The 16,333-nt window shown below is 50.4% G+C and overlaps 1 protein-coding gene, 1 long non-coding RNA gene and 1 other non-coding gene across 3 annotated transcripts in view; 2 read left to right on the top strand and 1 right to left on the bottom strand.

The window, feature by feature from the left end:
* ALPL (alkaline phosphatase, biomineralization associated) overlaps positions 1–7,168 on the bottom strand; it is a 59,318-nt gene extending 52,150 nt beyond the window's left edge. The window contains exon 1 of the mRNA XM_090271483.1: positions 7,068–7,168. The gene's annotated coding sequence lies outside the window, so the exon portion shown is untranslated. The remainder of the gene's footprint in view (positions 1–7,067) is intronic.
* A 1,013-nt stretch (positions 7,169–8,181) lies between these two features.
* Positions 8,182–13,102, top strand: LOC150014311 (uncharacterized). The gene is made up of 3 exons (XR_016509920.1): positions 8,182–8,403; positions 10,193–10,264; positions 12,119–13,102. It is a non-coding gene; the product is annotated as an uncharacterized LOC150014311 (long non-coding RNA).
* A 2,731-nt stretch (positions 13,103–15,833) lies between these two features.
* Positions 15,834–15,939, top strand: LOC150014310 (U6 spliceosomal RNA). The gene has a single exon (XR_016510171.1). It is a non-coding gene; the product is annotated as a U6 spliceosomal RNA (small nuclear RNA).
* Positions 15,940–16,333: the final 394 nt, after the last annotated feature.

Raw genomic sequence — 16,333 nt, 5'->3', positions numbered from 1 at the left:
CCTCTGAGACCTCCCACTCCCATCACTTTGCAAACCCCAAAGACAGACAGTTCTACTGAAAGCAAATATATACAGCAAGGTACCCTGAGGGCTGGTATCCAAATGTAAAAATTTGAATCCAGATACTAATCTGATTGAGCAAGAAAGCCTGGATACGGGGCTCATCTCTACTTTCCAGCTGTGTGACTTTGAGGAAGTTACTCAGCTTCTCTGAGCTTCAGTTTCCTCTTCTGTAAAATGAAGAGGATAACAAGTTATATACAAAAGGATCATGCAAAGTGATTAGCTCAGTTCCTGACACAGAGTAAGCCTTTCAGTGTTAATTATAAGGATTAGGTCAAGAGGAAAAATGAAAACACAGCATTTTCACACACACACAAAATACTCAGGTGAAAAGAAAAACTGGTGATTCATGCAAGGGTTTGGACGAGCTGTTGAGAGGAATTCTGTTTATCCTCGATATCTGGATAGGCTGGCTAACTGAAGCTGAAATATGAATTGTTATATTTTATGACTTTAAAATAAGGAAGGAACTGGATTTTTCTAGGAAGCTGGATTATGTCATCTACGTGTCATGGAGAAGGACTCAGCCTTGAGTGGTTAGACTGGCAATGGTAGGGGTCAAATGGGTATGTTTTCCACCTCCCAGATAGGTGACTTGGGGCCTGTTTCCTTATCTGTAACATGGGATAAGAGCACTCGTCACACTGGGCTACTCTATGACTAGGCAATTTCGGGTGAGGCACTGAACACCACACCTGGCAATGTTAGCAGTGGTGTGTGCAGCGGGGGTGGGGGTCGGAGAAAACAGATTAGCTATAGAAAGGCCAAGTAGGAATAAGGGAGGAGAGGGGGGGCCAAAGATCAGCTAAGACACTTTGTACCCAGACCCATAGCAGATGAATTAGTTATTAACGCCTGTAGGTTAAGAGGCCAGTAAGTCAAAGTGGGGCCAAGGGGAGGAAGAAAGAGCCAATGATACTGAGAAAGGCCAAGCCTGATACAGGCCAGCGATAGCCGACAAAGAGGCCTGGGGACGACAGGACAGAGGCCTGAGACCCTCAGCCTGGGATCTGAGGGGATACCCACCCTGCAGTTTTGTAAACAAAGAAAAGGGGGATCAGAGGAGGCAAGAGCTTGACTTAACCAAAAATCACATGGTAGAGCCTTTTAAAGGTTGGATTTACGGTTTCCCAAATAAAAGCCACCTAGGCACTAGATGCTTCTCTGCAACAAGCCAGGGCCAGGGCCTCACTACAGGGTCACCAAGGTCTAGTCCCAGAAATAACCTCCCACCCTCCCCTCCCCCTCCCCCCACTCTCCTCTTTTCCCTGGATCAGGACAGGGTGACAGAGGCACCTGGGGGAGGGATGTGAACTCAAGGTGTCTGTCCTTTGAGTCTCAGTCTCCTCAACTGTAAATCAGCAGGGGGTGTGGTAGGTGAGGACCCAAGATAATGCTGAAGGCGCCTGGTGCCCCGCAGGTACTTAAAAAATGCTACTTCCCACAAGGGTAGGCACATTTGTTTCTTTAAAAAATATATATATATTTTTAGAGAGAGGGAAAGGGAGGGAAAAGAAGAGGAAGAGAAACATCAATGTGTGGTTACCTCTCACATGCCCCCCAAAACCGGGGACCTGGCCCACAAACCAGAAATGTGCCGATTGGGAATCGAACTGGCAACCCTTTGGTTTGCAGGCCAGCGCTCAGTCCACTGAGCCACACCAGCCAGGGCAAGGGTAGGCACATTTCTGAACTTCCCTGCAGGCTCTAGGACCGGGAGACCTGTGGTCACTATCAGGAATCAGAGCTCCCCTTGCTTAGCTTGTATCTCCAGGGCAGATGGTGGAGTACTTCCAGAATCTCCTGTCTAAGGAGTGGCCTCCAGAGCCCCAACATTTAACCATGAGGGTTCATGGCCTCCCACACTGCCCTCGAGCATGGTCATGGCAATTTGGAGATCTGTGGTGTGGCCATGGTGCCTGCTGTCACCACCAGGCCTTGGCTCCCAACCAAGGGAGTGAAATAAGACAGCTGTGGGTTCAGAGGACAAGGTGTTTCCTGTCTGTGAAGTGGTGAACACCAATGAATAGGGCTTTTGGGAGTATTAGGTGAGGTGGCAGATGTCAAGGGAGTCCCTTCCCTGAGGGGGCTGAAGTACCGAGGGCTGCCTGTCCTAACGGGAATAGGCCCCAGGCCCTGCTCTCTGAGCCCCAACAGGCTGATCCTCTGTTACCCTCAAACCTCTGGAGCCTGTAGACTCTTCCTGGGGACCACCAAAGCAGGAAGAACTCTCCCTCCACCTAGCCAACATGTTTCAGAGTCACTGCCAGGCCACAGGAGAGAGACTGCTGTCCGTGCATCCCACGTTCCTGTCTTGTGGGCTGGCCCAAGCTTCATGAGATCTGACCCCACTTCCATGGCCCATGCCCTAGCCCAGAAACTACAAACTCAGAAGGCAGGCAGATAATGTCAATGAGGCAAGTGGGCTGGGTGTGAGAGAATAGGGAGTGGTGAGGACTGTGGTAAAGTGGACAGAGCAATTACTAATTAGTTCCAGCCTTGGGGGTCAGGCAGAGATTTGGCCCACTGTGGGTCAACAATCCACCACACCTGTCCCTTGCTGCCATAAAAGGGCAGTTTGTGAGTGACCTGCCATAACCTAGGCCATAAATATTTGAAGATAAACTGATTTAAATTAGACCCATTCCAAGTCTTAGGGAAGTTTCAACTTCCCACTTTTGCTTCTCAGATATCACGGCTTACAAATGAGGAAGCTGCAGCTCAGAGAGAGGAAATGACTTTCCCAAGGTCACACAGGTATAAGTGTATCAACAGGTCAAGGACTTAAACTCTACTCTTCTAAGCTAAAGATCTTTCTCTACCAACTTACACTCTCTGCATCCTCCCTTGAATAATTCTTTCTTAAAAAAAGCAAAAAAAAAAGAAAGGAAGGAAGGAAGGAAGGAAGGAAGGAAGGAAGAAAGAAAGAAAGAAAGAAAGAAAGAAAGAAAGAAAGAAAGAAAGAAAGAAAGAAAGAAAGAAAGAAAGAAAGAAAGAAAGAAAGAAAAAGAAAAAGAAAGGTATATTAAGGATGTACTATGGAAAGGATACATACCCAATTCAAGACACTGGTTACTTTTGGGAAGGTCATGGAACTCAGAGCTGGGAGATTGGATTCATAGTCCAACTCTGCCCTAGGCAGCTGGGTGATCCTGAGCAAGTCCCTGCCCGTCCAGGGGCCTTAGCCTCCTGGGTCTGCAAAGCAGCCAGTTGACAACGCCAGCCTCTAAATGCCTTCCAGTTCTGAAATTTTAGGCATTTGTGAGGTCTCCTTTCTGGCCAGTCCTTTGTGGCCTCAGATGAACATAAAATAGTAATAATAATAATAACGGGGAGGGAGAGTCCACACTAGCCAGGAAGGAACACTACAATTTTTAGTGAAACCTGACTCCTGGTTACTGGAACTCAGAAGGAACGATGGTAATACTTGGGCAGTTTAACCACCACCCTACAGTTAAACAAAAACACATCTGGTTTAACTTCGTTTTCCTCATCTCCTCCCCCCACCCCCTACCCTCATCTCAAATTTTACCCCTTAATTTGAGAAGTCAAATTAAATGCAAACAATTGATTTCATGCCACAGTGAGGTTGAGCATTTCAGCATGGAAAACTTTAAGCATGTTTCTCTGGGAGCAATTATGAAATGTTGGGGGGTGGTATGGGGAGGTAGAAAAATATGGACAGTGTTCTTGAATGTTCTTTGGACACTGAGCATCCTATAAAAGTTGTTGAGAGCTCACAAGGAACCCAACACTCAAGAGAGGCGAAGGGACTTGCCTCAGGTCACACAGCTAGGATTGGAACCCAAGGTGCTGCCTCCAAAACCAGCCTTTTCCCTGCTATCTCTAGGCCTTTGCAACCTAAACAGGGTCTTCCCTCTGGCCTTTATGATCACCTGTGAGATGAAGAAAAATGCTGCTGACACTGCTCCACAAGGAATATTAACATCTCAGTAACAATCTCCAACACATGGTCAGCCCAATGAGGAAAAACCATTGATGATCTTGCTAGTCCCTCATAGTAATGCTGCAAAGTACATATTATTAACCCACATTACATATGATTTCTTCATCAGAGGCTCAGAAAAGAACAGTGACTTGTCTAGGGTCACCACAGCAGTCCTGGGAATGAACCTCCAATCTATTGCCCCCAGCTGCCCTCTAAAAGTGAGGACATCTCTAGAAGGAAAAAAAAAAAAAACATAAAAACAGAAACATACCACACAGCCTAGCGCGGCCAGTGCTGGGGAGCTGAGTCAGCATTCCTGTGGTCACACGGAGATTTCTGAGAGCTGGTTCTCAGCCCAGCTTGCTCTCTCCCTGCGAGGTTCTCTTCGAGCTCTGGAGTTTGTATTAATAACTCCTATTTCTATTTCAAGGTGAGAACTCCAGGCTATGCTGCTGGGTCCTACCCCTGGATTAAGAGTCCTCATCCCTGGACATTGGTACAACACAGAGATCACTAGACTCGGAATTCTAGACGCCCGGGCTCCTTCCAGCCCCAGCTCCCCTCGCAGCATGTGTGTCCTTGGACAAGTTGTTTCTCCTCTCCAAGACCTGCTTCTTCCATTGTAAAGTGAAGACTGCATCTAGCTTGCAGGGAATGTTGGGTATGTAAGCCACTGAACAGGCAGGGCTTCAGTTTGGTTTCCCCCCATTTCCAAGCTGAGACACATCGAGGCCTGAGAACAGGCAGAGGGGACAAGCCCTGTGGGGATAATAGCCTCAGACCTGTTCCCAGCACGGAGTAGGCATCCGAGTGTGGGCAAGGGGGGCACCCAGCCACCCTACAGCTCAGCCCATCAGGGAATGAGCAGAGCCTGGACAAAGGTGGGTGATGGGTTTCCAGGGTTCAGGGACATACCATATATCCAGGCTCAGCGTTGCATTTTCTGCCAGGATTAGAGCTGATGATAGCCAATATTCTCTTAAGCATAGGCTAAACACTTGGCATGCATTAATCTAGACCTCACCACCTGATAGGTACTATTTATTGATCTCCTCAGCCTAAATAAAGGAGGAGACTGAGGCATGACAGCACAGAATTCACTTCAGGTCACACAGCTAGGTTGCCTTGTTTATTAGTGAAGACCAAATGTTGAACCATCAGTTTTATAGATGTTATTGCATTTTTTAAACTTATTTATTGATTAGAGAGAGAGAGATCGATTTGTTGCTCCACCTATCCATGCACTACTCATTGGTTGATTTCCTGCACATGCCACAACCAGGGACCCAATGGCAACCGTGGCACATACGGTCATCGCTCCAACTTATTGAACCACCCGGCCAGGGCTGTTATTGCGTTTTAATCCCTCTCCTTGTGAATTGCTTGATTTCAATTCTAAAATGTCAATTTCAGAGCCTGAAAAACGTTTGTTATGCTAATGTCTGAGTGTCCACTCCAGGAAGCTCCAGGAAGAGGGGGTTTGTCTGCTTTATTTACTGCTGTATTCCCTGCACAAAAACAGGGCTGTTGAATTTTGTTTCTGGCCTCAGTTCAGTTTTATTCCTTAAAATAATAGTCGCACGGGAGAGGCATAGTCCGCATTCTACAGGTGGGGCTGTAGGCACAGACACCCACGCCTGTCTCACTCCAGGGGGCCTCTTCTGCTTAGGGAATTCAGATGCATCGGGTTGGGGAAGAGAAAGGAGGCAGAGAGACAAGGGCAGGGGCATGGGGTAGGGTTGGTGGGGTGGGGACAACACGGGTGGGAGGGACTAAAGATTTGAAGAGGGCAGGCCCGGTGGGTGGCAGGCAGCAGGACTGAGCCCTGGAAGGTTCAGCCCCTCATCTCCTGGGCCTTAAGACTGGGAAGTAGGAGCCTAAGCTTGCAGGGTTCAGAGTCTTGGTTCAAATCCTGGTCCCTACTTGCTTGACTTCTTAACTACTTGGTTAATTTCTCTAAGCCTCACTCTCCCCATTCTAAACAATATGATGCACCTAAGGTGTTGGAGAGGGTCTGGGACGCAGTGGCACTCAAACAGTTGCGTCATCTTCATCGGCGTGGGAGCTAACTCCTGCCTCCCAGGGAAACCCCGCCCACCTGCGGAATCTGAGCTTTTCCCAGGACCCGAAAGGCCCTTCCCGGCTGAGAATCACCTAGTCTTTGGATCTCTAGAGTTTCCCCCTCCCCCATCCCCATTAGGTGTTGAAAGGGTCAGAAAAAGACAATGTTGGGGGGAAGAAAGGGCTTTCCTCAGCGTCCCACCCCACCATTGTTGACGATGAATTTAACACTTTCTCATCAAAACTGGGCACAGGAGCCAACCCTGAGCAATCCACTCACCTGCACACACGCCCAGAGGTGGGTCACAGGCTCCCTCGGCTTGGGGGCTCCAGAGCTTTGACCCATGGGTTCTGTGCCCAACCCCGCTCCCAATAACACGCCCGATAGACCCCTTTCATCTCCCCCAGCCGTCTCCGGACCCGAGCGCTTCCCTCCGTCTACTGCTCCCAGCTCTGGCCCAAACTACTTTAGACCAGCCTCCTCCCCTAGCGGCTGTGGCGAGATCTAGAGGGTATTAGGTGGGAGGCATGAGTGGGTGCCACTCAGGAGGTTGAGGTTGGCGGCCTGAGCCTCTAGATCTCCGACCAATGGGACACCATAAGGGCTGCTCAGTCTCCGGGCACCGCGAGGAGGCGCCGGAAGAAAGGGTGGGGGTCCCAGGCAGCGGTCCAGGATGCAGGAGAACCCGGGACTGCATCGGCGGCCCGGAGCGTGGTTTCTTTAGCTCGCAGGCTCTGCAGGAGCCACGTCCAACCTCCAGCCACCCCAGCGCGCCCGCCGGGAGCCTCGGATGCGCGCGAGTACCAGAGCAGGACAAGTGGCTGGAAGTCCTGAATGGGCTGCCATAGGAGGTGTGGGGTGCGGAGGTCCCTGTCCTGCCATTTATATCCAACCTCGCCGCCATCCCGGTGCCAGTGGAGGATGTGGGAGGGGCTGGGGATCGACTAAGTTCCCGGGGGTCCTGGGAAGACGGGGGCAGCGTCGAGTCCTTACCTGCGCAGAGTTTGTGGGTTAGAGTCTGTCCTGGCACAAGTGATGTGGGGTCGGTACGCTGGGCTGTGGGCGCGAAGTGGCGGGAGCACGACGCTGCCGGGGCCACCTCCCCCGCGGGCTTATAAAGGCGGCCGCGGGGCCTGAGCGCTGCCGGGGCAGCCCACCCCCACCCCGCCCCCGGCCCAGGCCCAGGCCCTCCCCGCCCCCATCCCGCCCCCGCCCCGCCCCCGGCCCGAGACTGGCCCGCGAGTCTGGCCACGCGGCCAGGGCGCCCCCTGCTGGGGATCAGGGCGCACCCGCCCCAACTCTGCTCCCGCCCCGCGCAGAGTTGGAGCTGGCCGCAGTGTCTTCTTGCCTTCGGGTTCCTCTGCTCCTGAGACTGTCGTGCCCCATCCACCTCCCGGCCTCCCCCGCAACTCAAGCTCTAATTCCGGTCTCCGAGTGTGTCCTTCTTGTCTATATCCTTAGCTCCAGCTTCTTTCTGTCTTTGTGGGTGTCTTTCTGGCGCCTTCTGTCCTGTCTGCCCCTCTCTGTGTAACTGTCTGTGTCTTTTTGCGGGTCTCTTTATCCACCTCTGTCCACAGGTCCCTCTCTCTGTCACTGGCCACCTGTGTCTCTCTCTTCCTTGGCCTCTCTCCTTCTCCCTACAGACCAGACCGCTAGCCTCTTCTTTTCATCCCTGCCCACGTACTGTCTCTTTGATTAGGGCTGGAGGAAGCCAAGGGAGACCTAGGAGGGGTGGCTTAGGGAGGGGTGCCTCCCCTGCACAGGGGCTATTCCCTCTTTTCCCCTTAGAAAAGGAAGATGCTAGCCAGAATTCGTGCTGACTGTATCCCAGCCAGAGCCCCAGGACGTGTCTCTTGGGTGACCTGAGGAGGGATCTTACACTTCCCAGGCAGTGGAGTTAGCCCAGGTTCAAGACTCCACCCTGGTGTCACTTGACCTCTGTGAACTTGCCTGCCTCCTAATGAGCAGACAACATCTCCCCTGGCTTCCCTCACCACGTGGTGCAAGAGTCATATGAGACAGTGGTTGAAAAGTGCACAGGAAACAGGAAAATTCTAGATAAAGGGGGCAGGGAGGAAGAACAGGAGGGGACTGAGGCCAGAGCAGAGGGGAGAAGGTGTCAGCACCAGCAGAGCCACTCACTACCAGCTCAGAATCTCTCTCTCACCTACGCCATGCCAACTTAGGGCCAGGCTCATTGCATCCATTATTTCCCACCACCCCTGTCTTACAGAGGAGAACACAGAGGCCCAGAGAGAGCACACACGTGCCTCATCAGGACGATTGGAACCAAAACTGGGACCTGGCACCGGAAGCCAAGAAAGTCTTTGTATGTATTCTTCTTTCTTCTTATATTTTTAGCTATAGATAGTGCTTATTTACAGGACTGACATAAAGTTTTCTTTTTGGCATAAGTTTATATTTTTTAAAAATCAATCAAAACATTGGTAAATATTTCTCTATTTAACGGGTTAGGTTTTTATGGCAAAAACCATGGAGGCGTAAGTGAATGAAGTTGAGGAAATACAACACTTGTGTATAAGAAATTCTGGGTGAAAGCATCCAGGGCCCAAATCCCGGGAGGGGCTCTAATTGCTCATAAGCTCCAAGGAAGGATTTAGGGATACCAGGAGGCTTGAGATAGTGCCATCATCAGTGAGACAGGGGCAAGTCCCCAAGCATGGAAAGTCTGCCTGTCACAGCCTAGAGGAGGCTGAGAGGCTGAGCCAGCAGAGAGTTTGGGGGTCCCCATCCCACTTATCATGGGCCCCCAGTACCTGCCCCTGACTTCTGATCTCCCAAACACTATGGTCAGAATTGGCTTCCCTATGTCATGTCAGGGTGATCTCCCCTTGGTAGTCTAGGGGTCAGCAAGAAGGACTGCTGCCTGGCCAGGCCTGCCTCCTTCCTCCCTTACCCCTCCTACTCTGCTCCTGGGGCCTGCCCCCAAGGAGAATTCAACTGCAGAGGGAACACCAAGCAGCCATTGCCCCTGCTTCCAGGGTACCACCCCTCCTGGTGCCACCAACACAGCAGGAAGGCGGCCTGGGCCAGAGACTGGAAGCCCCAGCTTCCAGCTGTGTCCTGGCTTCCTAGCTGAGGTGAGTGAATCACTTGCTCTGTCTAGTCTCAGATTCCCTCTGGCTGATTGAACTGAACAATCTCTAAACCCGGCCCAGATTCCAGGATTCCAGGACCACTCAGCAGGTAGAAAGCAGTTCATTACATTAGGTTTTTCTGTGTCTAGCATCAATATACCTTGTCTCTGGGGCTCTGGAGCCTTATTTTAAAAAATAAGCAGATTAGACTGATTGACCTCCAAGCTCCCTTTGCTCTAGGAGCTGATGATCTCATTTGGTTTTCACAAAAGTTTTGTAAGGTGGACAGGTCAGGCATTTATAATCCCATTAGAATGAGGAAACAGAAGGCCAGAGGCATTTGTTACCTAAAGGTCAGGGTTGGAGCTGGGGCCTTTTTTCTATTCATTCATTTGTTCCATATTTATTAAGTGTCCCTGCCTTGATTGAGACTGGAAGTTCACCAGGAATTAGAAGCTAAGATAGAGGTGAGAAGGCCAGAAGCCCCAGAGTTTTCATTCTCATTTCCACTGACCCCTGGGGAGCCTTCTGCAATGAGAAATGCTGAAATGCTAAGCACGGGGGAGAAGGGGTCAGACCCTCAGTGGTGAGGGATAATGGAGGGAGAAGAAAACTCAAAGGCCTGTGTACAGGGAACAGCAAGAGGTCGGCTGTGGGGAGGAGGAAGAAGAGACTGCCTGAAATCTACCTGGATATTTTAAAAGGAGGCGAGGTCTGGAAACCCTTAGTCTGCTTTTGACCCTTGGATTGGAAGGATCATTTTATCTCAGGTCCAAGCATAATCAAAGGTTGAGCTTTTGATTCCCTGAGCCACCTCCAGCTCCACCTTCAGAAACTCAGTGACACAATGGAAAGGACTAAGAAAACCGAGGCAGTATCACTACAACCAGTAATGACACTGCCCAGCATTACTGAATACTGACTTTGTGTGGCACCTTGGCTTAAGTGCTTTGTATGTATTTACCCGTCTGGTCCTGACAACAGCCCTACAGACTAGGGACTTTCATTCCCTCTTTACAGATGAGGAGACGGAGGCACATACGAGCTGTCATCACAGAAGTGTCCGCCACCCTGCCACAAAGCTTATCACAGGTGAGATCGCAGTTGCTCCTCCCTGTAACACCGAGGCAGTGTCATTAATGTCATCCTCACTTTTACTGAGTGCCTGTTCTGTGCCAGGCACTGTTTTAGGAACCGGGGACACAAGTGAACAAATCAAAGATTTCTGTCCTCATGGAGCTGCCCTGCTTATTAGGGCGGACAGGTAACAAACAATAAATATTATAAATACGTAAATTATATACTAGGTTAGAAGGTGATTGATAAGGAAATGGATAAAAAGAGCAGATATAAGGAGGAACAGGAGTGTTGAGGGGGGCAGACTGTGGCATTAAATAGAGTAGTCAGGTGAGAAGATGAGATTGGAGCGAAGATCGAGGGGAGACACAGCTGCCTGAGACCACCCAGGGAGTCAGAGAAGACCCCAGCCTGCCTGGGTCTAAAGCTGGGGCTTTGAACAGTGCACACCTGCCCTCCCAGGAGCAGCTCTAACCCTAAGTAAGCCTCATCTCAGCTGTGGCTTCTGCCCCAGTCTAGGTTTGCCCCTCTAGCCCTGTCCAGCCCTGGTCCTTACCCCATCTTGAGCCCAGTCCTCATCTTCTCTCCGTTAGTCCTCTCTCTCAGGCTGACCCTAAGTGTGCCTTCACACCTACAGCCGACCTCAGGCCCAGGCTCCACCGCAGGCAGCCCTGTGCTCAGTACCCTAAGAACTGGCCAGGCCCCGGCCGAGAGGGCGTCCTCCGGTCTCAGTTCCAATTGAAGGAAGCCCTCCTCACAAAGGCCTGGGAGCTGGCCATGTGAGAAAACCCCATTGTCCAGGGAACAATGTCCCCATTTTGTCCTTTATTTCTAAAGGGACTTGTAAGCAGGCTCCAAGCTCCAACAGGGAGCATGTTGCTTCCCATCCTCAGCCCTGGAGGAGGCTGCAGGCCAAGTGGAAGGGTCAAGGCCCTCTATTGAGGGCTGGGTTCCAGAGGCTGGAGCAGATTCAGGCAGGTCCGATTGAATGGAGGCAGGAAAAAAGCCATCCCTAACAAGTAGGAAATGAGCTTAACTGTACCCAGGATGGCAGACAGATCTCCTCCACTCCCCTCCTTCTCCTCCCCGCTACGCACATGCAGGGCTTTCATCATCCCTGATAACATCTTCCTGAAGATTCCTTCACCCTCCTGCCTGTGCATCAGCCTGTCCACCCTCTCCCTGTCTTCGATGGACGCATCTGAGATAGGCCTTGGAGATGCTCCCCCTGGGGTCTATACCACTTCAGCATTCCACTTCCTGTTAAACACAAATTCATTGACCAGAGGATGCTTTAAGGCTTGTACAATCACAGGCTGATATTGGCCAGATTGGGGATTACATACTTTAGCAATATTCTTAAAGGCTTAGGGGTTGTCTAATTTATTTGCTTCCAGTCAAATACATGGAGACCTTGCCACATCTTTGTGTTCAGAACATGACTTGGGGTTACCTATCTCCTGACAACTGATGCGTGATGGATGGCCTTGACCTTGGCACGTCAAAGCCATAGCAGGGGTGGAGAGATATCGCTAATTGGCCTCTTGTCTACAGTCTGCAACCTACCAGAAGAATGAGAACAGGAGTTGAGTCTCCCTGTCAGATAAAGAATGCTTAATGGGATGTGCTTGGGAGGGACGTGGGAAGTCTTCAGTTTTATATCCTGCTGAGTGTCCCACCTCCTGGCCTCTGCTTACACTAAGTATAGCTTGGCATAGAGAATCCAGCTTTTTGGCTGGAATCCTGGGCTCATCATCAACTTGGATTGCCGGCCTCAAGTATAAAGGGCCTCTCTTAGCAAAGTCCCCGTTCTTTCCTCTCTCCTTTCAAGCCTGCCCATTTCAAAGGAATCATGTCTCTTTCTTGTAGGAATTTAAATGACTAAAAGAAATGGTCAACTATTCCAGAATCCCGAAAATTTCCCACAAGGCTTCTAAAGGGCAGCCTTGCAGGCACCTGGTTTGAATTCCAAGATTCAACAGACTACAATGCAACTGATTCCTTCATCACCTTTCTAGCCAGGAGCCTGGAGTCCACCCAGGCCTCACCTTCCTCTGCAGTCCCACCTGCATTCCAGGATTTGCATCATCTCACTTCCGGGCCCAGTATCTTTCTTAAAAAAAAAAAATAAAAAAAGATTGTATTTATTTGTAGAGAGCGGGGAAGGAAGAGAAACATCCATCCATTGCCTCTGGTTGCCTCTCATAAACGCCCCAACCCAGGATGGAAACCCAGACATGTGCCCTGATCAGGAACCAAACCGGTGACCTTTCACCCTGGGGGACAACATCCAACCAACTGAGCCACATGGGCCCAGTTTCTTTATCAGTTAGCAACTTGTAAGTAGTAGAAAATCCAACTTAGCAAACTGTTTTTGAAAATAAAGAAAATGTAAATGGCCCATGAAATGGAAAAGTCTACATTCCGGAGAAGGTTTTCCCTGTGGCTCCAGTGATGTGATTAGTACACAGTTGCTCTCTTTCCATCTCTCGGCTCCTCTTCCTCCCTTTTGGCCCCAATCTCACCCAGGTAGAGGTTCCCAGGTGACATATGGAAGTCACCTATAATACATCAAAACCGTGGAGACCTATTTTCTCAAACAAACACAAGTATTGGAATGGAGTGTCACGGCTCAAACCTCCCGCAGGGGCTCCCTAATCCACCCACCACGATGATGGACGGAAACCAGTCGAGGTCCACTAATGGAGATGGGATGGGGTCCAACTCAGCCAGTCTGCTGTAAAAGGAGAAGAGGGGAGTGGGGTCCGGAGAGGCAACTCAAAAATGTCCCCCACCGAGGCTTTAAGACTTGAGCACTCTTGCTTTTATAAGCTTTATGCTTGCCGAAGCATTTTGAAGTAAATAATAATAGAAATATTTTATATGTGTAACATACCATGTTTTTAAATGTGTAACTCATCTATGTTCATACTAGAAAGTTTTATTGCGAAAAGAAAAACTAAATTAAAAAACCCTGTAATCTCATCACATAACAGATATCCCACTGAACACCTTGGTATTTATCTTTTCAGATTTCAAAACTAAACAGAAACTCTGAAAGAATGGGATCGTAGGATACCTTTTGAGGGTCCCTGCTTGTCTCAATACATAAACATCTTTCCCAATCCTGTCCAGATTTTTAAGTCCTATTAATGTACTATCTCATTTTCTCCTCTGGGTAGGGGTTATTATGACCCCCATTCTACAGATAATGAAACAGTGGCTTGGAGATCAAGTCAAATGCAGGCAGCCAGGACACGGCTCGCAGCCCAGGCCCCCAGCCGTGGTGCCTCACAGCCTCCGCGTGGGAGAGGGAGGACACGCTGCTGGTCCCTCACGAAGCGCTCAGCAAGCACTTCTGGAAGGTGAGAGTGCCATGTGCCGCACCTCCAGGACAGTCCAGTCCCTTCCCAGCTTCCTCCCAGGTGGTTCCAGAGGTCTCTGGGCACTCAAAGAAGGGAAGACCAATGGGTTTAATGTTTACCACCCCAAAGTGCAGTGTCATGGAAACCCAGGGACTCCGGCCTCTCCCACTACCTCTGGAGATAGGGGTGGGTGCTCAGGGCAGGGTGGGCAGAGGGCAAGCGTTCGACCTCAGCTGCCAGTTCCTCCAGTTTTCTGTGTGGGAGCAGAATTGGAGTGAGCACATGACAGATAGGCTCAGGCCTTGCCCAGTCATCGCAGCTGAAAAAGCTGTAGAAATGGACAGTGGCCCAGACTCTGAAGTCACACTGCCTCAGTTCAAGTCTGGCTCAGCTAAGCTGTGTGACCTTGGGCAGGTGAGCCCATCTGTGTCTCAGTGTCTTCAGCTGTGGAGTGGGAATGCTAATACCTACCGCGCAGAGTTGTTGAAAGGTTCGACTAAGATAATTCATATAAACCCCTCGGAAGAGTGTATGGCACAGAATAAGCATTCAATAAACATCAGCTATTGCTATTATTATTGTTATTAGATATCTGTATTAATGAGAATTCTAGTTGTAAGCAACAGAAAACACACTCGCTGGACTAGCAGAAAAGAGGAATTTAGTAAAAGGAAGTTTGCCCATGACAGCCGAAGGCAGGGAGGTAGCCAGGCTCCAGAGACTGGACGCAGGGATTCGATCGTTGACCGATCCAGACCATTTTCTGTCTCTAAGTTTCCACTCTCTGCACTTGTTTCCCTCCCTTCTCCCTGGGGGCTCCCTTTCCCCTCTTCCCAGTCTTTGCACCGGGACCTGGCTCCCCAGGGCGGCCTAGCACGTGCATGAAGGCACCGTGGCGCTAGGGCCCAGGAGAACCGATTGCATTGGTCCAGCCGGGTCACATGTCCACTCCTGGTCCAATCAACTACGAGTGGGGGCGGGGTCATGCAGCGCCCACGCGGCAGCGCCTGAAGAAGGGGCTGGCCTGTGAATGGGACTGAATGGCCCCGATGACCAGACGCCATTATCCCACTTCCTTCTGTCATACACCACTTTCACTCCTTGATTCTCAAACTGAGAGGACACACTCACCTTGTCCACACTCACGTGGATCCAGGGCGTGCTGCTGTGACACCTGCAGGCCTAGGGCGCCATCACACCTCCACTCATCTGGACGCCGCTCACGTGATCAGGGTCAGCCAGTGCTTGGACTGGTCTACTGACTCCGCCACCGGAATCTGAATGAAGAAGCTCTGAGGGAGGGCAGTTTAGACCACGAGCGATGGAAGGTCACCTTCTCCCTGGGGACGGGGGTCCCGTGGAACCCGAGGAAGCTGCGCATGCCAGCTGAGAGCGAGGAGACAGCAGTTACTCAGAGAAACCGAGGCGAGAGCAGCCTGCAGCCCCAGACGCTGCACAAGGAGCTCCGGTCTCCTACGACGTCCCAGCTCCCACGTCCACACGCGGGGGCCCTGGCAGAGTCTCACTTTCCCGAACCCAGGGAGATACCTGGTATTTCTAGTCACAGCCTCGTAACCTCTTCCCACCCAAGTTTTTGTTTTGTGTTAGCAAAAATACCCTCCCCGTGAAAATGCACTGCCTTATTTTTCCCTAAAATGAGCAGCAAATAATCCAACGTTCTTATTTCTCCAGAGAAGGAAGGCACAACCAACCCATGCCCTTATTTCTCCTTCTTCACCCCCAAGGGTATGTGCCATGTGTGTGCCTAGAGCTTGCACCAGAATCACATCCATTTAAGGTCACTTTTAAAGCTGGTTGACACCACAATACCCTCCTTGTCCTAATATCGTCTGGCCTGCCCCAGAGGGAAGAAGCAGAAAGCGACTTGCCCAAAATGTCCTGTAGAAACAATTCCGTAGCCACCAACACCAGAGCGTGGGCACTGCTTCCCCAAGGGCAATGCGGGGCAGGAGGTGGACAGGGCCTTCTCCAGGCCTGGGCTGGCTGTGGTATGTCAAAGCAGCGCTGGAGTAGGACTTTCAGGGAAATATTTTCTCCCAGGTACCAATCTCGGCGCTTCTGCACTTATTTAATACAGAAGCTATTCGTAGACCAGGCAACCATTCGCTGGAAGGGAGGTGGGTCAGAACCTGCCACAGATGCTGCCTACCATCTCTTTCCCCCACCATCTCCCCACCATGCCTAAAAAATTCAACCAGGTGCTCGCTAAGGTAGCACATACACTGAAATTGGAATGATACAGAGAAGATTAGCATGGCCTCTGCACAAGAATGACATGCAGATTCATGAAGATTCCATATTAAAAAAAATAGTTCAACTGAGGCCTGGCTCCATCCTCTTCTCTCCTCCAGCAAATCTTCAACAGATTACATTAAACTACATAATTAAATTACACGCACACTAGTCCCTCCTTTGCAGGAGCCTATGATAACACTGAAATTTTCTCTCCTTATTTATAAAATGACAGAGTTGGATAAGCCATGGTCTTGGGCTGTGCCCTGTTCTGAGGGACTAGGAATGAGGTATCTCATAGCTATTGTGTGTTACAATATTCCTTATTCTTGGGCTGTTATACACCTGTGTTTCCTGCTCGCTTCATATCCTCAACAGAGAGGGTCTATGTGGAGTAAACTCTCATAATTGCTTGCTGGGAATCCAGCTGATGCCAAGCGATGGGGCAGGTTCTTGACCAGCTGGC

The sequence above is a fragment of the Furipterus horrens genome, unplaced genomic scaffold (assembly GCF_987537825.1).
Source record: "Furipterus horrens unplaced genomic scaffold, mFurHor1.1.pri manual_scaffold_3, whole genome shotgun sequence".
In the NCBI taxonomy this organism is placed as follows: Eukaryota; Metazoa; Chordata; class Mammalia; order Chiroptera; family Furipteridae; genus Furipterus; species Furipterus horrens.
Note: the sequence above shows the minus strand (reverse complement) of the source record. Positions and strands in the feature narration are given on the sequence as shown.